The sequence below is a fragment of the Petaurus breviceps genome, unplaced genomic scaffold (genome assembly GCF_028583685.1).
Source record: "Petaurus breviceps papuanus isolate PSGF00001 unplaced genomic scaffold, PetGlider_PUasm1.0 91133, whole genome shotgun sequence".
Taxonomy (NCBI): domain Eukaryota; kingdom Metazoa; phylum Chordata; class Mammalia; order Diprotodontia; family Petauridae; genus Petaurus; species Petaurus breviceps.
In genome coordinates, this window is record NW_027187419.1 from 89,733,529 (window position 1) to 89,758,538 (window position 25,010).

Here is a 25,010-nt window from a genome sequence, read left to right on the forward strand (position 1 = left end):
AAGGGACTACTGGAGCCATGTGAATTTTAATTGGGTCAAGGCATATTATCTGAAGTGGAAAGGGATTAACTAATTTATCTGATTATCTCCTTACTACTTTGGACAGCTAGAGGTGTGCAGTGACTAAGGGAACTGGATAGGTAAGCTATCCTGAAGGAATATATGATAGGGGTGGCACTGAATATATTCTAAGCTAGGTATGGAAGTCTAATGGTAAGCTTGAAAGCATTGGAGGCCTGAGAATGGTCCTTCCACTATAGAAGCACAAAGATGATGAATACACATTTTGTCTCCTATTTGAAAATTTTACTTTAAACTAGCTAGATATATGAAGGAATAGGAATAGGGAAAAAATAAGAAAAGCCTCATTTTCACCCTTCACAAGGAAATTTGTTTGAGTTTATTTTTCCCATCTTCCCATCTCAGAAAATTTGAAGAAAAGCAACTCAAAAAAAAATCAATTATAATCTTTATAGAAAATGAATAAAACATTTAAATAAGTGTTCATGTGTTGCTATTTTTCACTTCCCTAAATAATCTGTGATATATACATATATGATACATACATGTACATATGTACATAGATATATTTATATATACACACATAGGAGAGAGAGATGATTTTATATAAAACTATGCAGATTATCAGATAATTAGAATCTTTCTACACTAAGGAATTCAAGTTGCTACAAAGTCTCTTAGATTCAAGATTCAAAGTCAAGGATGTTAACATTACTACTATTTTTTACTAGAGTACAAAATAAAAAGTACATTTCGGAATTACTGTTGGACAGGCACTTTCAAGTATTGCAGAATATAGATCTTCATGTATTTGGTTCAGGAATGCAATTAGAGATCCCATCAGGGATATATACCCCTCAAACTTGGGAAGGCTCTGAATTATTACTAGTACTGCAAGTAATACATCTTTATCACTTGCCCCTCTGCTCAGAAATAGCCGTATGAATAAGCAGGGTAAGTGCTAGCCTATGTGCTTTTTTTATGAAAGCATTGTTCAAACACAATGATTCTAAGTTTCCCAACCGCTACTGGATGAATATACATAGTATAGACAAGTTTTAATGAGAAGGAAAGAAGAAAAAAGTAGAGCATACCTGTTAGGGGAAGAGGAAGATAATGAGGGCATTTAAAGGGAAAGAAAGCAGGAGAAAAAGAAGGCAGGAAGGTTCCAAGGATAAGCTTCAAAAGTTTGGTCTGGACTCAATGAATTCTGCCTCTGTGCATGTGTAAGCTATTAATGGTGTTGAACAACATATGTTATTGTTCAGTTGTTTCAGTTGTATCTCTTTGACTCTTTGTCAAAACCCATTTGGGGTTTTCATGGCAGAGATGTTGGAGTGGTTTGCCATATCCTTCTCCAGATCATTTTATAGGTGAGGAAACTAAGGCAAACAGAGTTAAGTGACTTGCTCTGGGTCACACAGCTAGAAAGTACTTGAGGCTCGATTAGAACTCAGTTCTTCCTGATTCCAGGCCCAGTCCTTTATTTACTTGGTCACCTAGCCACCATGTGTTTTTACTGCATGTGTCCTATTGGTAAAACCCAGTCAGAGATCCCTTCATCCCTTAATTTTCGTCCCTTTCATTTTCATATTAAAGATGGAAAGGCAGGAAAGTAGCACTAAGAAGAATTTCCCTCATTTCCTAGATATTAAGACAAATAAGATTAATTCTTAGCTGAAGAAGAGATAATAGCAACTACAAAAGACAATCATGAAATTGAAAAGCTTTCACACATACCAATATAAGAAGAAATGTTGTTGAATATGGTAGGAGGAAAACAAATCTTTGCATCAGTTTCTCAGAGAAAAATTTGGTATTCTAGGTACATAGATGAAAAGCACATAAGATCCTAAAGCATCCCCCATAATAGATAAACGGGCAAATGATATGAAGGACCATTTCTCAAAAAGACAATTGCAAACATCAAAGTCCTGTGAAAGAATGCTCCAAATCACTAATAATTAGAGAGCTGAAAATCAAAACAATATTGAGGTTTCTCATCAGGTCTAAAAAATTTCAAAAGATAACAAAAGATGGTAATATTTAATGTTAAAATGTGGGAAGATTATAACACCAATGTCTTACGGTGGAAATATGAATTATAATAATTATTCTGGAAAGTGATTTGGAAAATAAAGTTGATACAGAGATTCTACTTCAAGCCATACATCCCAAAAAGGTCATGGATAAAAAAACAAAGGCTCCAGATTCACCAAAATATTTATAACTACACTTCTTGTGGTAGCATTGAATTGGAAACAAAGTAGTTGCCCAGCAACTGTGGAATGGCTAAACAAATTGTAGTATATGAAAGTAGTGGAATATTATTTTACTGTAACAATGAAATATGGAGAGACATGAACTGAAGCAAAAATGAAGCAGGGTCAAATGAAGAGGACAAAATAATCACATGTGAGTGTTAAGAAATAATAAAGAACAAGTTTGACCTCAGATGAGAAATGAGGAGATACTTACTTCACCTTTTTTTGTAGAGTTGAGGGGTTCATGGTTGTGTAACTGCCTACTTTATCAGATTTCATTTCCCACATAATGGTTGGTTTTGCTTATATTTTTGCTCATATTTTTCTCTTCCTCCTTTTCTTTTTTTGAAAACAATCTTTGTTATACTGGATGATTGGGTGAGGGAAGGGGAAGGATAGAAGAAGGGCTATAGACAATGAAAAAGCAAAAGTTGTCAATAAAATTGTTTTAAAAAATAATTTCAGGGAGGCTAGGTGGTGCAGTGAATAGAGCACCAGCCCTAGAGTCAGGAGGACCTGGGTTCGGGTCTAGCCTCAGACACTTAACACAAAAACTAGACTTGGGTAAGTCACTTAACCCCAATTGCCCTCCAAAAAGAAAAAACAAAAACATAAAAAAAAATTTCAAAGAAGTAGCAGCGAGTGAACAAAGCAGAGATATAGCCAAAGAAATATTATTCCAGGAAGGTATTTTTTAAACTAAACACAGGAATACTTGAATTTTTTAAAATCCAAAGAACTGGTACACTATTTTCCTAAATTTCAAGGTCTATAACTTTCTGAAAAATATTTTGAAATGGATGGAATATTTAAATGATATTTGAAATGTTAACAATGTCTATGACAAAGTAGTGAAATAACATAAAAGAAAAAATAAAAACAAATGCCCACCTAAGAGACCACACCAAGATGGCAGTGGAAGCAGCACCATCCTTTTGACAACTGCTCTAATGATGATCTAATAATGTCAGACTTTTTGATATCCTTCAAGTATAAGCTGCTAAAATTACAAAGGAAAAAAATTAACTGGTAAAAATCTTTACAGCAAGTTTCTCATATAAATGCCTCATTTCCAAATTATATAAGGAATTGATCTAAGTTTATTAGAATAGGAGCCATTCTCCAATAGATTATAAATTAGTTATATACAATAGATACATGGTCAAATTATGTGCACAGGCAGTTTCCAGAGGTTGAATCCAACTTATGATTGCTGTATTAAAAATGCTCTAAGTCACGAATAATTAAAGCAATACAAATGAAGAAAATCTGAGGTTCTGCCTCTTACCTGTCAGGTTAGAAAAGATCACAAAAAATGAAAATTCAAATGTTGGAGAACCAACAGAAAACAGATACATTAAAGCACTATTGGAGGAACTATAACTGGTTCAGTCATTTTGCTAAGCAATTAGGAATTATGTCCCCAAAGGTATTAAACTGTGCATGCTCTTTGATTCAGTGATACTTCTAGTAGGTCTATACCCTAAGAAATCAAAGAAAAAAGAAAGTGACCCATATGTACAAAAATATTTATAGCAACTCTTCTTCTGTGGTAGCAAAGAATTGGAATTTGAATGTATGCTCATGAATTGGGGATTGGTTCAATATGTCACAATATATGAATGTGATGGGATATTATTGTACCATAAGAAATGATAAAGGGAATGGCTTCAGAAAAACAGAAATTTATATGAACTGATGTAGAGTAAAGTGAACAGAACCAGAAGAAAAAGTTATCTAACAATAATATTATAAAAACTCACAACTTTGAAAGACTTAGGAACTCTAATCAATAATGATCAACCATAGTTCCAGAGAACTCAAGAAGCATTCTACCTCACTCCAGGTATTGAACTGATGTACTCAGAGTGTATGCTGAGGCATATTGTGTGTGTACACACACACACACACACACACACACACACACACACACATATATATTTGATTATTGTGCTGATCAGTTTATATGTCTATTTGTGTGTGTGTGTGTGTGCATGTATTGTGGACATGGTCAATGTAGGAATTTGTTTTTCTTGAACTAAACATGTTTATAGCTGGTCTTATTTTACTTGCTTTCTCAAAGAAGTTGGAAGGGGAGGGTAGGAGGTTCAGAATGAAGACCTGAAAATAAAATGAAATTGAATTTAAAAAAGAAAGATCTTCACAGGTTAAAACATTGGGTTAAATCTAATTCTCATTCATTCTTCATTTCTGAAGACCAATAATGTCATGAAATGATATCTTTACTTATGCATGAATTGGATTTAAGTGAAGCAGGGTTGTCCAAACTTGTTAACCTCACTTTCTCTTCCTAAGTCATTGAAATCCAGTGGCAAAACAAAAGTCAGGACAACTGTCAATAAGTTTGGGGTACAGTGGATGGCACTGGAGTCTTCTGTGTTTGATCAAATTCCACAACTGCCTTCATGGCAGTTGCAACAAATTCTTTCATCTGCCCATTCTGCCAGTGGAGTTCTTCACATGCATGGGGTTAGATATCCCACTAACTCACTGACGGGTCTGGTGTCTACTTTTCATTAAACTCTTACCAGTGACTCTAAGAATCTATCGCATGCACAGCAGCCATACTCTAGTAAAATTGTCTTGGTAGAGTGGCTAAGACAGGTTGAGAGACAGACTGAATCTAATAAGGTGGAATTCAATAGTGATAAATGTAAAGTCTTGTATTTGGACATTAAAAATCAACTTCACACAAATAAGCTAGGTGAGGGACATGGATAGACAGCAATTGTTCTGAAAAAAATATATGGATAAATTTACAGACAGCAAACTCAGAATGAGTTAGTGTCTTTCTGTTGCAGCCAAAAAAGTTAATGTAATCATCGGCTGAAGAGATTCCTGGAACAGGAAGGTTATAGACCCGATATACTCTGTCTTTTTTTTGACTTGGCCAATATGGGAATTTGTTTATGCAAATGTGTTACTTGTGTTTTATTCTTTATTCCTCCCCCACACACACAGTAGGGAGTGGGGAGGTCATGGAAAAAAATGTTTGATAATTTTAGAAAAACAATAAAAAAGGAAATTTACATAATAAATTTATTATCTATTTTAAAGGAACAGCATATATATAATAGATTTGAAGTTTTATGTGTAATTATCTTTTTAATTATACTATGTTCCAGAAATATTTGTTTTATTCTATAAGTTAAATATAAAATAAATAATTTTTAAATGCTTAACATTGGTAAGTGAAAATCATGGAAAATATAAATCACTGTCACAAGTGTAGAATGAAATGAGTTCCAGCAACGTGTTATCCTCATGGAGACTGTTCTATGAAACATCTTTCCTCAGTTATGCAAACAAATCACCAAATTATTCATAACCTTTGATCCAGAAATCCTAAGACTAAGCATACAAAGAAAGTTGAAGACAGAAAGAAATGATAAAATATTCGTAGTGGACATTTTGGGGGGCTGCAAAATACCTGGAAATAAACTGGAGGTCAGTTTATTTATCTCTGACTTAGAGAAGGATAAAATAAATTTCCATATGTGAAAAAGGAAGGGAAGAGAAGGAAGGTAAGGCAAGGCAAGGGATGGGAATAAGTAGTTATATGGTGTCAGGCATTATGAAAGCACTTCACATCTTCAAATTAAATTTAATCCTCACAATGACCTGTGAAATAGGTGTTGTCATAATTCCAATTTTACAGTTGGGAAAGTAAGGCAAACAAAAGTTAAGTGACTTGTCCACAGTCACACAGCTATTAAGTAGTGACTAAAACCAAATTTGAACTTTCTTCATGACTCCAGATTCAGCACTCTATCCACATCACCACCCAGTTGCTTCTAATTATAATAGCTAACATTTATATAGAGCTTACTATGGTCCAGGTACTATGCGAAGTGCTTTATAATTATTAACTCATTTGAGGGGTGGCCAGGTGGCTCGGCAAGTAAGAGCACCGGCCCCAGTGTCAGGATGACCTGGGGATCAAATCTGGGCTCAGATACTTAGCACCACACACAGAAATAACTGGCCGTGTAACCTTGAGCAAGTTACTTAACCCCAATTGCTTAAAAAAATAATAATTATTATTATTAACTCATTTGATCCTCACAACAAGGTAGGTGCCATTATTATTCTTCTTTTAAAAATGAGAAAGTTGAGGCAAATAGACATTAAGTGATTGTCCAGAATCATGTAGCTAGTAAGTGTCTGAAGTTGTATTTGAATTCAGGTCCTCCTTTCACCAGTCCCAGTGTTGAGTCACGTTGTTGGCTCTGATGTGAATCTAATGGTATATTTTATAATGGCATTTATATGTTATTGAACTATTCACAATGTAAGTATGAGAAATTCAGAAAGCTATGAACTGATCTAGATGGAATAAAGCAGAACTAAAACAGCATTCGTAACGAGTACAACAATATAAATAAATATAGTACCAAAAAGGGGCTAAACTCAGGATGAGCATGATGATCAATCTTGGTCACATAGAAGAGATGATGAATATGTTCCTTTCTTCTCTTGTTTAATATGCTGTCAGATATACAGTCCTCAGTGGAGGATTGTGTCCAAAATGTGTTCTAGGCAACCCAGTGCTCAGCTAGGAAGATCGAATGCTGGGCCTGGAGTCAGAAAGAAAGCCAAAGACATCTACTAGCTCTATGACTTTGGGCAAATCACTTAATCTCTGTCTGGCTCAGTTTCCTCAACTATAAAATGAGGATAATAACAGTACCTATTTCTTAGGGTTGTTGTAAATACCAAAAGACGATATATTTGTAAAACACTTAGCACAGTGCCTGGTACATAGCAAGTGCTATACAAATGCTAGTTATTATTATTATTATTATTTTATTCTTATTACAACTACCATTATTAATTTAATTATGATCCCTTTGGGAAAATCCCATGCACTGGTATGGACCAGGGGCTAAGTCTCAGATAATTTTTGAAGATCCTTGAACAGAACCATAGTTTTAAAGGTGGAAGGAACCCTATCATTTTTGAACTGAAGATATACTGAGACCCAGAGAGGGGAAGTGATTTAGCCAAAGTCATAAGGTTAATAAATGGTAGAGTTGGGATTTAAAACAAGGTCCTGTGACTCCAACTTCAGTGCTTTTTCGTACTACACAACAAACTCTCTCTTAATTTTTTTTATTAAAAGTGATGGATTAATGAGAATAATTAATAAGGAAGAAGATATATTAGGAAACAGGTATGATGTAAAAAATAAGTGTCATTAATAGAACATTTATGAAAACTCTTTCCTTGTATGATGAGATATTGACACATAAATCCTTAACTATTCCCAAACATGCACAGAATCATATTTTGTTCATCAGTGTCTTATATATGTCTTTAATTGATTTTAATTCAGATATTTATTACATGTTTCATTAAATGGAGGATTACATGAACCTAGAAAACTTTAAAATTTGCTCCTTTGAGGATTCAAATAGTTGTTTCAAGTTGTGGTCACCCAGAGCTATTTTGTCATGATGTGATCTTGTGACAAGATTCCTTCTTAAAGTGATTGTCCAACCAAAGCTTGAGATTTGGAAGGACTCTACCTGCTTTTATTCATCTGGTGGGTTAAGAAATACAGACGCCAATTCTGACTGTGAGTTAAAGAAAACAGAAGAGGAGAGCTTAGGCTTAACCTACAGGGGACATGAGAAACAAAAGACACCCAGAGTCCAACGTGGAGATGAAAAGAAGAAAAGAGAGGAAGTAAGAAGGCTGAGAGAAATCAGGCCTAATGACCCTTTCACAAGTCACTGAAAATGGGGAAGTGGTGACTCCGAAGGAAAGACTATGACCAAACAAAGAAGGGATAAAGTGGATCAGCCAAGTCACCAAATTTGTCAGGAGCTCAAAAAACATCAAATCAGTATCTGCAGTGAAAGAGAAACATTCCTTCAGCACCATACTCCCTGAAGATGTATTGCTGATGTCAGGGAGAGAGAGAGAGAGAGAGAGAGAGAGAGAGAGAGAGAGAGAAAGAGAGAGACAGAGAGAAAGAGAGAGAGAGAGAGAGAGAGAGAGAGAGAGAGAGAGAGAAGAAACATACACATAAACACAAAAGAATAGTGCTTGGGATTTATTTTTATTTCATTTTATAAATTTGTTTTAGTGACAACTTTTGTTTTTTTACATCACAATTATTTTTAAATATACTATCCTGTCAACCAGAAGAACCTTTGCTTTCAACAAAAATAGCAAGTAATTGAAACCAGATGGAATAATCACTGTCTAACAACATATGCAACATTCCATACCCATAGTCCACCACTCTGCCAAAAAAGGAAGAATGTTCTGCTTTTTCTCTTTTAAGAACAAATATTTAGCTTCATTTTAGTGCTCTTTTCATTTGCATCATTTTATTCATTTTGTATATTATTTTCTAGGTTCTGCTTTCTTCACTCCAGACAAGTTCACAGAAGTATTCCCATGTGTAAATGAATTCCTCTTATTCATATTTTCATGGTGAAATAGCTTTTTATGCCATTCTCATAGTAGTATTTGTTGAGCCATTTCTCAGTTAATGGGCACCCACTGTGTAGCCAGTTTTTTTTTTTTTTTGGTGTGGTGCTTATTCAAAGCAAATCATAGAATCTTCTCACAGGGAATGACCTTCAATATGAATATTTAGGCAATATTATATTCTACATTTTCTCTAACTAAAATGTCTGAAAAAATGTGATGTTTCTATTCAGTTACCAAAGAGTTAACAATATAAACAGAGGACCAGGGATACCTTTATTCCTGGAAAATGCTGAAGAATCAAGTTACAGCAAATGTTGAGTTAGAAAGATACCTCCAGGGGCCAAAAACTAAAGTGAACCTAGGGATCAGAAGTGAAAATATTGAGGTTTCCAGTAAATGTGAATTGTGTGGGTTTGCAGATAGCAAGAGTGACCAGGCTTCTCACAGCATCAATGAATATTGGAAACTGCCAATGCACTTCAAGGTATTGAACTAGGAAGAAATGAATCTTCTAGTCACATTAGATTTGTATACCTCTGTTATGGTGTTTTGGAATCCTTTGTTATAAATGAATATATTGCCTTGAAGTATGTGTATTTATCAAAGTGAATAGCAACTAGATATTATTAAGCCACCAAAAACGTCTGATTATAGAACTCTAACATCATTTTTTTTACCATTTCCCATGCCTTTAAGAATAAAAAATAACTCTCTCTCTTCTGTCTGACCCTAAGTCTTTTCATTAGGTGATCCCACATCCTTGAAATAACCTTTCTTCTCTCTTATTCTAAAACTTATCTCTCTTAAGAGTTGTAGATTTGGAATCAAATGGCTTGTGTTCAAGTCTCAACTCTTTGCTTAATAATTGTGTGACCTTGGCAAGTCACAACTTCTGTGGTACTCAGATTTCCCACCTGTGAAATGAGGTTAGGCTAGATTCAGGTCTTTTATTTCTAAGTCTATATTTGATACAATGATCTTAACAAAAAAACCCCTCAAAACTCACAAGTCAAGAAGACTCCAGTTGTAAGAATAATTAGAATTCTGAACCATCATCGATGTCAGAAACCACTATTGGGAAGCAGCATAATGTAGCAGAAAGAGCCTCAAACTGAAAATTTCAGAGTGAATATGCCCCATGGCATTTCCTGCCTCAGTTCTTTTCCCTATGTACACTGAAATAAGGAAGGATAATGATAGACTCCAGAAGCACAACCACACTCATCTAAAAAAATAAAGTTCTAGGTCAGATAGACATCTCTCAGGCACAGTAGATATTTTGACAAAATTGCTCTGTTCCAGAGAACATGTCTAGGATTAATCATGCTTTCATATATAACTAGATACACTATCTGTTTAGGACTAGATAAGTTATTTAACCTCTTTGAAGCTCCATTTCCCTGTATGTGAAATGAAGGGATTGGATTTGATTACCTCAAAGGGACCTATCTTTGATTCTATGTATCATCAAAGAGAAAATCCTAATGGGGATCAAGTTAATATGTACCTAGTAGGAAGAAACATTCTCTTTCTTTTAGGTAAAGACATGGAAGTCTTCCTTCTGAAAGTTTATTATTGTCTAATTCTAGGTTTTCAAGTTGGAAAAGCAGGCAGCTATTATGTTGAGGGAAATGCAGAACAGATATCCTGAACTGATTAAAAAGCAGTACTAGCATCCGTTGGATACATTTTTACAGTGAGAGTATTTCAGCTCAGTACAAGGAGAATTTCATAACAAAGCAGTGAGTTTCTGTAACTGGGTATGTTCAAGTAGAGAATAGTTAACCATGTATCTGTGATCTTATAGAGGGCCAGATAAGATATAATTATGTCATTCTGTAAATGCACAGAGGGCATTTGCAATTTGGGGCTTTATAAATCTATGTTGGGGAAAACAGGAGCCTTGCAGGAGGATCAGGACTGCTTCTTGGTGTAGACAAAAGCATGAGAACAAGCAATGGAAAGAAGGCAGAAATATTCAACTTTCAAGTTTCGTTTTTCCCATGCTGCGTGTCAACAAAACTTAGAAAATATCAGTCTCTGAAGGACTAAAATTGAATGCGACAGAGAGGACAATGAAAAGACACATGATGGGTATGAGCAGCCTGCACCATATTACCAAAGAAAACTTCAAAGAAGAGCAAGAGTGAATCATGTATTTAAATAATCAATCATATGATAGGAAGAGAAGATGGGTTGGTCAGGTGTCAAGGAGGTAGGATAACAGATAAACCACTACCTCAAGATATCAGGAGAGGGCAAAGAAGGCTTCCAGATATTGGGTGGATTCCCTGTGGTGAACTTATGGGAAGATATGGACTTGAGTTACACAGGATGAACAGATAGGGATGGTTTACAATCTCTAAAATTAGAAGGAACTTCGAAGTTGATGTGGTCACTGATCCATTTGAATACTGAGTATTTTTTATGCCAAGGAAATTTATCTTCAGATTAGAAAGGACAAAGCAAAAAAAGGAGGGGGAAGGTAGAACACAAAATAAGTAAAAAGTTAGTAAGAAGATGTCAAGCTGCTTTTAATTAATTCAAGTCAGTGTAAAAACAAGGAAGGGAGGAAGGGAGCAAGGGAGAGGGAGGGAGGGATAAAGGGAGGGAGGGATAGAGAGGCAGGGAGGGGGGAAGGAAGGAAAGAAGGAAGAAAGGAAGGAAAGAAGGAAGGAAGGAAGGAAGGAAGGAAGGAAGGAAGGAAGGAAGGAAGGAAGGAAGGAAGGAAGGAAGGAAGGAAGGAAGGAAAGTTGAATGTAATCTATAAACTTCTATAAATTACAGGACAAATTTCTGGCAGAATTATAGAATGTACCATTAGATGAATGCCTTAAGAACATCTAGAAAGAGACATAGTCATCACAAAAAGCAAGAATAGTTTCATCGATAGTAGGTTATGGCCCCCCCCCCAAAAAAAGAGTCAGTTCTCTTTTTGAGAGTTAGTACACTTATAAATCAAGGGAATAACAGAACACAAGGCACCATAGTGTAGGGGGAGAAACCCACTGATCATATATCTGGAATCATAGGAAATGAGTTCAAATCTTGGATCTGATACTTAAAACCTATGTGACCTTGGAGAAATCATTCAGTTTCTCTTGGCCTGAATTTACTTATCTGTAAAAGAGAGACTGACCTCTAAGACCTCTTTCAGTCTTTGTCTATATTTCAACAAATAATTTGACATTCTCTCATGTTATCCTCATGGTCAAAATAAAAAGATCTGGGCTATATGATAGTAGAGTTAGGGAAATTCAGCGTTATTGGAATGATTGAATCAAATGAATAGGTACTACTTGCCCAATGTAAACTTGGAGAGATATTTCTCGTGGAGTGAAGGAGAAGGAAACAAACATTTATATAGCAGACACTGTGTGCCAGGCATAGTGTTAAGCACCTTAAAATATTTTATTTGATCTTCACAATAATATACAATATAGCTGCTGTTATTGTCCTCATTTTACAGTTGAGGGAATTGAGGAAAATAGAGATTTAAGTGACTTGCTCAGGATCACATTGAGGAAATGTTGGAGGCTGAATTGGAACTCAGGTTTTCCTGATTCTAGGCCCATTGTTTATCTACTGAGCCACCTAAATGCGGTAGGGATCCCAGGCTCTGTTTTGGGGAAAAGGTCTAAATGACACAGTTATCAGATTTGCAGATGACACAAGTTGAGAGGGATAGCTCACATATTCAGTGATGAAGTCAGGATCCAAAACGATCTTGACAGGCTAGAATGATGAGCTGAATCTAATAAGATGAAATTGAATAGAGATAAATGCAAAGCCCTTCACCTGGGTTAAAAAAATCAATTTTACAAATATATGATCGAGGCAACAGGACTAGACAAAAATTCATGTAAAAAAAGATCTTAGGGGTTTATGGGACTAAGAAGTAAGTCTGAAGCAAGAGTGCCAGATGACACCCACAATAGCTAAATTTTGATGCCTCTCTTTTAAAAAGGCATTATGCCTAGAACACAGGCTGTAACAGCCTGAGTTTACTCTTTCCTAGTCTTCTAGCAAGCCTGGATGACCACTTGGCAGGGCTGTTGTGGGGGGGATTCCTGTTCAAGTGTGGGTTAGATTAGATGGCCTCTAAGGTCCCTTCCAATTCTGAAATTCTATGATTCTATGAAAAGTAGGTTGGCGGCTCTGACAACAAGGCTATTTCTAGCAACTGTTTCTGTGCACCCAGTGGTCCTCAGACCTAATAAGCTACTATGTGGCACTCTGGAACTATTATTTAGAATAACCCTCAGCATGTCAATATGTTTCTTTTGAACCATTAAGCTATGTTGTGTTGTGCATTTATAAATAGTATTAGATGTGACTAAATTCTACGAAGCAGGCAAGAGATAGTGCAGTGAAGTGGAGAGATGACTAACGTGGATTCATTCAGGTACTGCCTCTGATGCTGCCTGCCTGTGTGAACATGGATGATCCCCTTAATGTTTCAGAGCCTCAGGTAACTCCAAGTTGGAGTTGGGAAGTTGTTGATTGGGATTGACAGAGGGAGTCTACACATTGGGAATTCGCTGTAGCTATGAAATCACAGGTCCAAACTACTCTCTTCCACCTCCTCATCTTCTCTCCCCACCAAATCAAGTAGATAATCTTAAAATGGATTGATCATAAGACCACATAGAACTCTGAGCAAATTTGTTAATCTGTCTGCCCCAGTTTCCTCATTTCCAAGATGTGAATAATAGAGCACCTCCTGGCGGTGCAGAGAAAAGGAAATAGTTCTAAAGTGCTTTGCAAACCTTAAATCACCATATAAGTGCTAACTAGTAGTAGTAGTAGTAGTAGTAGTAGTAGTAGTAGTAGTAGTAGTAGTAGTAGTAGTGATGGTGGTGGTGGTGGTGGTGGTGGTGGTGGTGGTAGCACAAAATTCTTAATTAGAAATTGGTGATTTTATATATTAACAGCTGTTATGGCTCTGTTTGGCTATATTCAGAAAAAAAAGCTGCTCCTTTTATTTGAAACCCAATGTTTCCATTAGCAAATTTAAAAATTAATTTTACTATAACTAATAATCCTCACAAAAGTCTACAAATGTTTGATTCTATAATCTATAGCATTTCTAGTGATAAAACTATCTACATAGCATGTACATAAAACTAAGTGATTTCACATATTCTGATCAAGATACTTTTAAATGAAGTTGTAACTATGACCAATACATGATTATGAAATATATACACACATTATGTGTGTATGTATGTGTTCAATTGCATGTCTGTATATATTCCTCTTATTAGCTTTATCACTAAACCCTTCACTCGGATAACACTCTTTCACAAATCTTCTGGAAGCCTTTGTGGCAAATATAACATCTTCTCTGTGCAAAACATTTTCCCCTTTGACTTGATGGGGTCAGAGCTCTTTTCTTTAAAATCACGTAATACCTCCCATTGATAACTTGACATTCATGAGAAAGATAAAAGGACAATGGGGAGGAGCAATGAAAAAAATCTATATATTAAGTGTTGGATGGGTCATTTGAAATAGAAATAGAATTTAAGCTCTTTGGAAGCAGGGCCTACTGTTTTGTTTTGTTTTGTTTTGTTCTCATGTCCCAATATCTAGCCATTCCTAAATTAGATATTTAACAAATATTCATAGGATTTAAGTGAATCTTTACTTTCTTTCTTTAAGAATCATAACTTTTTCAGTATGTTTGTGGTGAGTAAAAATTAATTTAAGAGAATAGATTATCGAACTCAACTAGACCTACAATTCCATTGGAATAAGGAATTATTGGGTGAGGTTTGGAAATTGCTCTGCATTTTATAGTCTTAGAGAGCTGCCTAGAGCATTGAGAAGTTAAGCCTTGATGTGCTCATGATGATACAGCTAGTATCCATCAGAGGTGAGACTTGGACACAGGTCTTCTTGCCTTTGAATCCAACTCTCTATCCACTGTTACCTTGTGTCTTGTATAATCAAAAAAAGCAAACCCTGATATATTTTAATTAAGCAAATGACTTAAGTGATGATTTGCATTTATTTACTAGTCAAAACACAAATTGTTCCACTTAATATCCTTTTGGGTAATGAGTCAATTAATGATTTCCCCTCATTTCAGTATACCTCCCTCCTATCACTGAGTATACACACACTTTCAAAACTCAAGTGTCATCTTTATAAAGGTTGTTAGTCATGCTGAATTATGACAAACTGAATGATTATTTGCAAAGGGGATAAATGATTACTTTGGACTTGACTGAGACCTACAAATATATTTCTCTCTCTCTGGGTGTAGTCACTGGTCTGGCATTTATTTTCAAAAAACACAGAAGATGAGATGTACCAAAGCCTATAAATTGATTTTACAAAACCATTGAAAGCTTAATGATATATGTACAAAAAGACATTGCCAATGTTGTAGGTTACAGAATTCTGACACCTACAAGCATCTGACTTAGTAGACTTATTTTTGATAAGTGGTACTTAAAAGTGTTGGTATGGAACATAAGTAGATAATGCAAATATGTTACCGACCTCTATCAGTACTTGCAATTATGCAAATTTCAAAACCTTCATCTTTTATAATTAGATGTAGCAGGCTTATAGTAAAGATCTCCCCTGGTTGGCCAGAATTCTATTCTACTATTTAGCTCCTTCCCTCCCCCTCCCTTCAATAATGTACTTCAAATCAACCAAAATATGTATTCTCCAAAAGAATGAATGAATGCTTATGATTAAAAGAAATGACATGACATTTTGAGTAATTGCTAGCAATGAATTCCTTGTTTGTCATATATGAAATATGTTTTTTTATGGAGGGAATTGCTGGCTATGTTCCTTTAACTGACAATAATTAAGCTTATTGTTGAATTGGTCATAGGGGTATGAAATTTTAATTAATATACTGTAACTCACCAGAAATGAAAGTTTCATTGACTTGGAGGCTGAAGGGGAAGATACTGTCTATTCTAAAGTTTATATAGAATTTAACAACCATCCTTATTAAGCAGATGATTCCCCCATGGATTAATTATTGTTGGACACTTAAAGAGGCTCATCGACCATAGTAATGAAGGTATAGAATATTATTTGCATTATCAGCATATTTCATTACTTTGAGTAACTGACTTTTCAAAGAAAGATGCTGCTCATGCTGAACTAAACATATCAGTTCATTTGACTTTGCTATTAGCAATCCAGGTTCCCGAGGCATGATGGAGACTTTATTAACAAAGGGTTATTCTGATTTGAATATGTTGAATTTGGAGGGCTACCTACCTGTTTCATAGATAGGCCTGTTATCTGTGTACATATGTATCATTTCAGAGAAGAATTCCTCAATGAGAGGGAGAGAGAATGTACAAAAAAGATAACCCAAATATGTTTCTAGCACAGTAAAATTTCTATGAATAGAGAAAGCCTTCAATTGAAAGGGTCCTTGGAAATTTAAGGATCTAGAAAATATGTTCCATAGCTTTAGAAATAGAACTGGTAGCATATTAGCCCCAATTCTCTTTCCTGAGCTGGAGGTCTAAGTGTGTGTGTGTGTGTGTGTGTGTGTGTGTATGTGTGTGTGTGTGTGTGTGTAGTGATACAACTTGACTGTCTTTTAGAAACAGGGATCAACTCTTTCTCACAGCCATACCCCAAAATGATGTAATTTAAAATGCAGATCTAACTTTAGTGACACATATCTTACCTAAATTCATCCTCACAATAAGTATGTGTGTATCATGTATACATGTATATATACATATCTATCAATCTATCTATCTATACATACACACACACACACTTTTTCAAATGGGATGGGGGGTATGGATACAACTTGCAATGCCCAAAGCAAGTTAGGAACAGGAGCATAATTAGAGATACAACTTCCTCTTCCCCACTCAAACTCTAGCCATGCTCCTCCTCCAACTACCACTACTCTTAAGATAACAGGCTTTCTTTAGTTCTGTTCATAATTCAGCACAGAGCCCATCTGTTCCCAATGCAGCTTCCCATGACCCTTGGCTGTTGACCACATTTTGGCAGAAAACAGTATGCACTAGTAGCAAATGAGAGAACACAGAAACTACAAATAACATGTTGGATAGGCAGCTAGGAGATATTTAAAATATTTAAAAATATTTTTTATTTCATAGGAGCTATTCATTTGGCTTAGAATGTTGACAGATGTGTCCATATTTCCTTCTGAGTTAGAGTTTGGCATCAGGAAAATCCATCTTTTACAACAAACCCATGCAGAGCTAGAGTAGGAGAAATACATTATGAACACAAGATGGCACTAGGAGTCAGTCTCTTAGGAATAACAGCTTGCTTTTCATCATTTTCATCTTCCTTTCAATAAAGGTACATGGATTGACACCTCTCTATTCACTTTCCTAATGTTTTGGCAAACCTAGTCAAGATTTGGCAAGCATATTTTAATTCATTTAATTGGAATGGAAGACTTGCTGATGTTATTTTCATTTAATAGAGTATTACAAAATATACATTTGTTAGGTGTGTGTCGAGTATTTGGCTGTGCTATATGAGGCACTGGAAAAGACAGTTAAATAGTCCATTACCAAATTCTGAAAGTTTCCTTTGCATTCTCTTTCAGATGGTTTTCTCTCTCCAACTTAAAGCCACTACCTAGTCCATGCCCTTTATTACCTCATGTCTGATTTTCCTACAGTCCAGTCACTTCATTGTTTTATTCAAGCCAACGCACAGCTACAACAGTCATCTTTCTTAAAGATTTGATTAAGAATCTTCCTATTGTTTGTCAAATGGAACCTAAATTCTAAGACCTGGCAAGTAGCCATCATTGACACACAGCTATGGACACATTTGCTTATATAATGTTAACTTTTATTACTCATTAAAAAATAATAAATGACCATAATTCAATATTTTGTGTTTGGTGATGATAAATGCAATGATCACAGCATCATAGAATATCAGAATTAGAAGGGACTTCAGAGGTCATCTAGTCCAACTTAAACCTGAAGAAGTGACATGATTCTTGCTCTCAATTTAAAATTCCAGTAGATATAAGAAAATATGAGCACAGATAACTAGAACATAAATTAGAATGATTTTAGTTCACAAAGGGAGTATAATGTGCTGTGAGATCTAAGAGATCAGATGAGAGAGCAATCATTTCCAGTTGGAAGGAACAGGAAATTCTTTACAGAGAAGACATTTGAGCTGAGTCAAAATTCCCACTTATGCATTCAAAATACATTTACTTAGTGATTCCTCCCCTAAAACACTATGCCTTTTTACGTGTTATTCCCACCACCTGACATGCTTCTTCTTCCCCTTCTTTATCAATAGCTACTCAATATTTTCTTCAGAATTCAGCTGAAAGCTGTTTGGGAATAAATTTAATGCTACCAGTCCTGACCACTGCTTTATCATGTGCCTCCTCAGTATTTAGGTATCTACATTCTCCTTTATTAATTTATGTTCTTTAATTATTTCATGTATGCATGCCTTCTCTTCTCCCCTCTCAAATAGTCAATTCTAATATTAAACTCTAGGCACTGCATTAGGGTGCTGAGGTTATAAATTTAAGAAGGCAATTTTTCTTGCCTTCAAGGAGATTAGAGTATACACAGCATAAGATCTGTATACTGTAAGATCTCTGTTTTCCTCTCTACATTTGCCTAAAGATTGTAGTGATGTATTTCACTTTCACAGTAGTTGCTCTATATATGTTTATGACATGAAGAATGAACATAATTGTTGTCTGAGCTGGGCACTCGAGCTAAACAATTGTTGATACATATACACGTGGTAGAGGATGTGTGGGCAACTAAGTAAAAATATTGAGCAAATGCTAGTGAATTTACATAGAGAGTGAAAGCACCTCAATATTGTGTGAGTGTCAGATGTAAGAACATTTTAAAAGATAGTGAACAAGGATAAGTCTCTGCATTTAACATTTCTTTAGATTCCAAATAATGACTGGTACTCTATAGAACATCTTAAACAATGGTATTGCCCAGTGGGCTTCCTAACTACATTTCAGCTATTCAAGCAATGACAGTAGAAGCTAAATATAAAATTTTAAGCTTTAAAGTTGAAATTTCCACGACAAAAACCTAAGCAGGTTTTTCAAAATCTAGTGCAAGATTAAAAAAAAGTATAATTAGACTGGTGGCACTGCAGACTCTTAGGAGCAAAGGATGTGCCCTGATATCCAAACTGTGGGACCTGAGCTGGCACAAATGGGAGCTCTGTTGAGTCTAGACATGAATATAATATTTTGTGTTGACACATGGCAACGGAGCTTAAGCTGAGAACAGGGAGGGCACTTTGTCAAGACAGGAAGTGTACTGGAAGCCCTCTTAAATAGTGCGGAAGAGCAAGCAACGCCACTGTTGCCATCTCCACACCACTTTGCAAATGCTTTTCTCTTTTAAGTTCTATTCCCTATGTAGGAAACTTGACTTTTCTCAACTGCTGTGTGGCATGATTTTCTTTGTGCTTTTTTTTTGTCTAGAACCAGTTTTAGCCCCCATTCCTCACTTGTCATTTGTTTCTATTTGTTTAAATCTTTCATCATGCTCCCAGCACAAATATATCCATTATTTTGAATTTGGAAATTGGGTGGCCACTTGATGCTTTTCTTTGCATTGGGGGGTATGACGAGGCAGATTTTTGTCTTTCTAAATTAAGGTCTGGTTCTATATCATTTAGAATGGAGAAACAAAGTAATCTAAAGAATAATTTCCTATACATTTAGTTCACTAATAAATTCAAAAGATCATAAATTTGGAGCAGATTTCAAAAGGTTTAGAGGAAATTTAGGTCAGATCCCACAAAGAAAACATGCTTCAAGAGAAGTCATTTTACAAAGGGCCAGGAAAACTCAGGAAGTAAATCCTAGAGACACAGAAGGAAACAAGTTCAGTGAGGAGAAAAAAAATGATATTTGTCTTAAGAGACTGATATGGATACACAGGGGACTCACCAACAAATTTATATTTTCAGATGAAATATTTAGAGCATATAGATGTAAAGTCACCTAATGATATGAGTGTGATATCATCCTTAAAGTAATGACAGGAGGGCTAAACTCGGAATTAGCTGAGGATGGCGGAAAAAGTGTAGCAACAAAAAGAATGTTTTTCTTTGTTTAGCTATATTTTCAGACAAAAGGATGCTCAAAGAAGAGTTGGGCCTTTCACTAGGGGTAAATGGAATGATGATAACTGACAAAAGAGAAAAGACTGAGCTGCTCATTTCTTACCATTTCTCTGCAAAATAATAAGACCTCAACCCTAGAAATGACAGAAGAAAAATGACAAATAGGGAATTTATTCCAAATATAAGCAGAGTGATAGTATAATAGGATCTAGCTGTCTTTTTATGAACTTAAGTCACCTGGCCCATATGAACTACACCATAAGATGCTAAAATAATGGTCAGAAGCAATTGCAGGTCTACAATCAGTGATTCTTAGAAGATCATGGAAGAGGGCATAGGTACTAGAAGATCAGGAAAGGGCAAATAGAGCCCGATTTTATGTAAAAAGGAGGACAATAGACTCTTTACAGTCCAGTGACTTTCACTTTAATTCCTATTAAAATATTTTTAGAAGAGATCATTAAAGAGGTGTTTGGAAATTATCAACATTGGTTATTACAAAGAATCACCATGATTCCCTCAATTGCCCTTAGTTAATACTAGACTAAACAGGTTACCAATATGTTAGCAAAGCTTTATTCAATAATATTCTTTTTTTTACTTTTTAAATTATTTTTTAGTTTATATCATTCATTTCCACAAGATTTTGAGTTAAAAATTTTCTCCCCATTTTCCCCTCCCCACCACACCAAAACAGCGATCCCACTGAATATTCCCTCCCCCAATCTTCTCTCTCCCATATCTTCCCCCAGCCCCCTCTGACTTTCCAGTATGGCACAGTGGATCTCTATACCCCAGTGCCTGTATATATTATTTCCCAGTTACATGTAAAGTAATAATAATAATAATAATAATAATAATAATAATAATAATAATATATTTTAAACATTTGATTTTAAAACTTTGAATTCCATATTCTTTCCCTACCTACCTCATCACCCACCCTTACTGGGAAGATAAGCAATTCAATATAGGTTGTACATGTGTAGCTATGCAAAACATTTCCATAGTGGATATGTTGTCAAAGACTGACTATATTTCCCTCCATCCTATCCCACCCCCCAATAGTTCTATTCTCTACTTTGATCCTGTTCCTTTACAGAAATGGGTGCTTCCAACTTCCCTCCCCCCCAGCCTACCCTCCATTCCATTATCCTCCCTCTTGTTCCCTTCCCCCCTACTCTCCTGTAGGGTGAGATACCCTATTTAGCATGTATGTCATTCTCTCCCTAAGCCAAACTCAATGGAAATAAGGTTGACTCATTCCCTTTTACCTTTCTGTTCTTCCCCTCCATTGTAACAGTTTTCCCTTGCCTCTTCTATATGAGATAATTTACCCCATTATATCTCTCCCCATCTCCTCTCATTATATTCCTCTCTCATCTCTTAATTTCACTTTTTAAGTATCTTCCATTTATATTCAATTGGACCTGTGCCCTCTGTCTATGTATACCTCTATACACATATACACACACTCACATATGTATTCATATGCCCATATACCCTCCTATATAGACATATATATATATATGAACAATATAAACAAATTTTTGAGCTACAGAACCCACAAACTGACTGAGAGAAACAAATATCCCACCGAAGGCAGCCTGGCAGGCAAACAGGAAGGGTCAATCACACAAAGCTGGGAGCTGAGCACAGGTGAGCCACAAGGTTACATAAACCATGAGTTCAGGCCACAGCGCAGCCCTCTACCAGCTGTAGAGACTGGCCATCACATACAGTGAATCACCAGCAGCCGTGGTGGTTTCCTGATGTCCCAACCCATAAAAGTCAAAGACAAAGTAAAGTTCGGTGGGGAACTCTGTTGGAACCAGGTGACTGAAGAGCATGGTCTGTGGCCCCTGCACCTTGGGAAAGAGGTGGAGGAGGTACAGCAGCTGCACCTGCTGCCACATGGCTGCCTCTGGAGGTCCTGGCCTGCATATTGTAGGAGGACCAAGAGACCATTCAGAGGGTAATCGCTCTTGCTTTAACATGTTTTGATCTGGATTGCAGTCTTGGGTAGTAGTCCTGGGGTATGTAACCGGTGTGCCAGAGCTTGGGGTGTCTGGAGAGAGGGCAGCCTCCTCATAGCTGTGACTACATTTGCTAAAACCCCAGCAATTTGGGACATAGCTCTCTCCCTTCTGGAGGCAGAATTCTACCATGGCAAAGAGCTCAAAAGTGAAGTAATAGGCTAGCAAGATGAGCAAGCAGAGGAAGCACAATCAAAACACAGAATCCTTTTTTGGGACAAAAAGGATCAAAACATGGAACCAGAAGAAGTCAACAAAGTCAAAATTCCTGCATCAAAAGCTTCCAAGAAAAACATGAATTTGTTACAGGCCATGGAGGACCTCAAGAAAGATTTTGAAAATTAAGTAAAAGAAGTGGAGGAAAAATTAGGAAGAGAAATTAGAATGATACAAGAAAATCATGAAAAACAAGTCAACAGCTTGCTAAAGGAGACTCAAAAACACAGAAGAAAATACCTTAAAAAATAGACTAACTCAAAAGGCAAAAGAGGCCCAAGAAGCCAATGAGATGAAGAATGCCTTTTAAAGCCAAATTGCCCAGATGTAAAAGGAATTTCAAAAACTCACTGAAGAAAACAATTCCTTCAAAATTAGATTAGAGTAAATGGAAGCTAATGACCTTATGAGACATCAAGATACTATAAAAGATCTAACCAAATGAAAAAAATGGAATGTAATGTGAAATATCTCATTGGAAAAACCACTGACCTGGAAAATAGATTGAGGAGAGATCATTTAAAAATTAATGGACTACCTGAAAGCCATGGTCAAAGAACAAACCTAGAAATCATCCTCCAAGAAATTCTCAAGGAAAATTGTCCTTATATTCTGGAACTAGTGGGCAAAATAGAAATTGAAAGAATTCACCAATCACCTCTTGCAAAAGATCCCAGAAAAAGAAAACTCCTTGGAATATCATAGCCAACCAGAGTTCCCAGGTCAAAGAGAAAATATTACAAGCTGCCAGGAAGAAACAATTTGAGTATTGTGGAAACACAATCAGGATAACACAAGATCTAGCAGCTTCTACACTGAGGGATCAAAAGGCTTGTAATATGGTATTCCAGAGGTCAAAGGAGCTAGGTTTAAAATCAAGAATCACCTACCCAGAAAAACTGAGTATAATACTTCAGGGGAAAATGTGGTCATTCAATTAAAGAGAGGACTTTCAAGTATTCTTGATTAAAAAACCAGAGCTGAACAGAAAATTTGACTTTCAAATATAAGAAGCAAGAGAAGCATGAGAAGGTAAACAGGAAAAAGAAATGATAAGGAAGTTATTAAAGTTGAACTGTTTATATTCCTACATGGAAAAACAATAATTGTAACTCATGAGACTTTTCTCAGTATGAGGATAGTTGAAGGGAATATATATATGTATATATTTATACACACATCATATATGTATGTATAGGAGGGTGTGTGTGTATATAAATACATATGTGAGTGTGTGTATTTATGTGTACATGTATACATAGACAGAGGGCACAAGATCAGTTGAATAGGAAGGGATGATATCTAAAAAATAAAATTAAGAGGTGAGAGAGGAGTATAATGAAAAGAGAAAAGAAGAGACAGAATAGGGTAAATTATCTCATATAAAAGAGGCAAGAGATAATTGTTACAATGAAGGGGAAGAGCAGAAAGGTGAAAGGGAATGGGTCAACCTTCCCTCATTGTATTTGGCTTAAGGATGGAATAACATACACACTCATTTGGATATTTTACCCTAAGGGAAAGTAGGGGAAAGGAGATAAGAGGGGGTATGATATAAGGGATGGCAGATTGGGGGAGAGGGTAATTAAAAGTATATACTTTTGAAAAGGGACAGGATCAAAGTAGAAAATAGAACAAGCGGGGGAGGGATAGGATGGAGGGAAATATAGTTAGTCTTTCACAATATAACTATTACAGAAACGTTTTGCATAACTACATATGTACAACCTACATTGAATTGCTTGTCTTCTAGGTGGATGTGGGTGAGGAGGGAAGAAGGGAAAGAATCTGGAAATCAAAGTTTTAAAAAAAAAGTTACAAAAATTAGTTTTGTTCATGCAACTGGGATATAAGATATACAGGCACTGGGGATAGAAATACATCTTGCCCTACCTGAAAGTTAGAGGAGGAATGGGGGAGGATATAAGAGAGAGCAGATTGGAGGAAGGGGTATTCATTAGGCACGCTGTCTTTGGGTGGGAGTAGGGGAAAGATGAGGAGAAAATTTGTAACTCAAAATCTTGTGGAAATGAATGTTGAAAGCTAAAAATTAATTTAAAACTTTTTTAAAATATCAACATGTTCAGAAGGTGAACAGTAAAGGACTTCAGGAGTTTGTACTTGGCTCTAAGCTGATGAACATTTTTTCAATGATTTGAATAAAGACATAGATGGCATATTCATTCAATATTCAGATTAAAAAAAATTAAAGCTTTCAGGGACATAGCATAGTAGGTTACCAAAAAGATTCAAAAGCTAGTCTCAGGATGAATCTAGTAAACTAAATACAATAGGGATATATGTAAGTCTTGTATTGGGGGATAAAAAGAAATCAAGATCCCATATATCAAATAGAGGAGGCAATAAAAAACAGTAATTGTTCTCGAAAAATATCTGGAGATCTAATCACATGGAAAGCTTAGACTGAGTCAGCATATGATGTAGCAACTCCAAAAGCTAATGTTATCGTGGTTTGCATTGGAGGGATGGTGATTCCAGGAATATCTATGTGATAGACTCACCTTTCTCTGTCCTCCCTAGACCTCATCTGAAGTACTGTATTGGATGCTAAATACCATGGCTGAAAAAGAGAGAGAGAGAGAAACAGAGAGAGAGGCAGAGAGAGAGAGAGAGAGAGAGAGAGAGAGAGAGAGAGAGAGAGAGAGACAGAGAGAGAGACAGAGAGAGAGACAGAGAGAGAGACAGAGAGACAGAGAGACAGAGAGACAGAGACAGAGACAGAGACAGAGAGAGACAGAGACAGAGACAGAGACAGAGAGACAGAGACAGAGACAGAGACAGAGAGAGAGACAGAGAGAGACAGAGACAGAGAGAGAGACAGAGACAGAGAGACAGAGAGAGACAGAGAGACAGAGAGAGAGAGAGA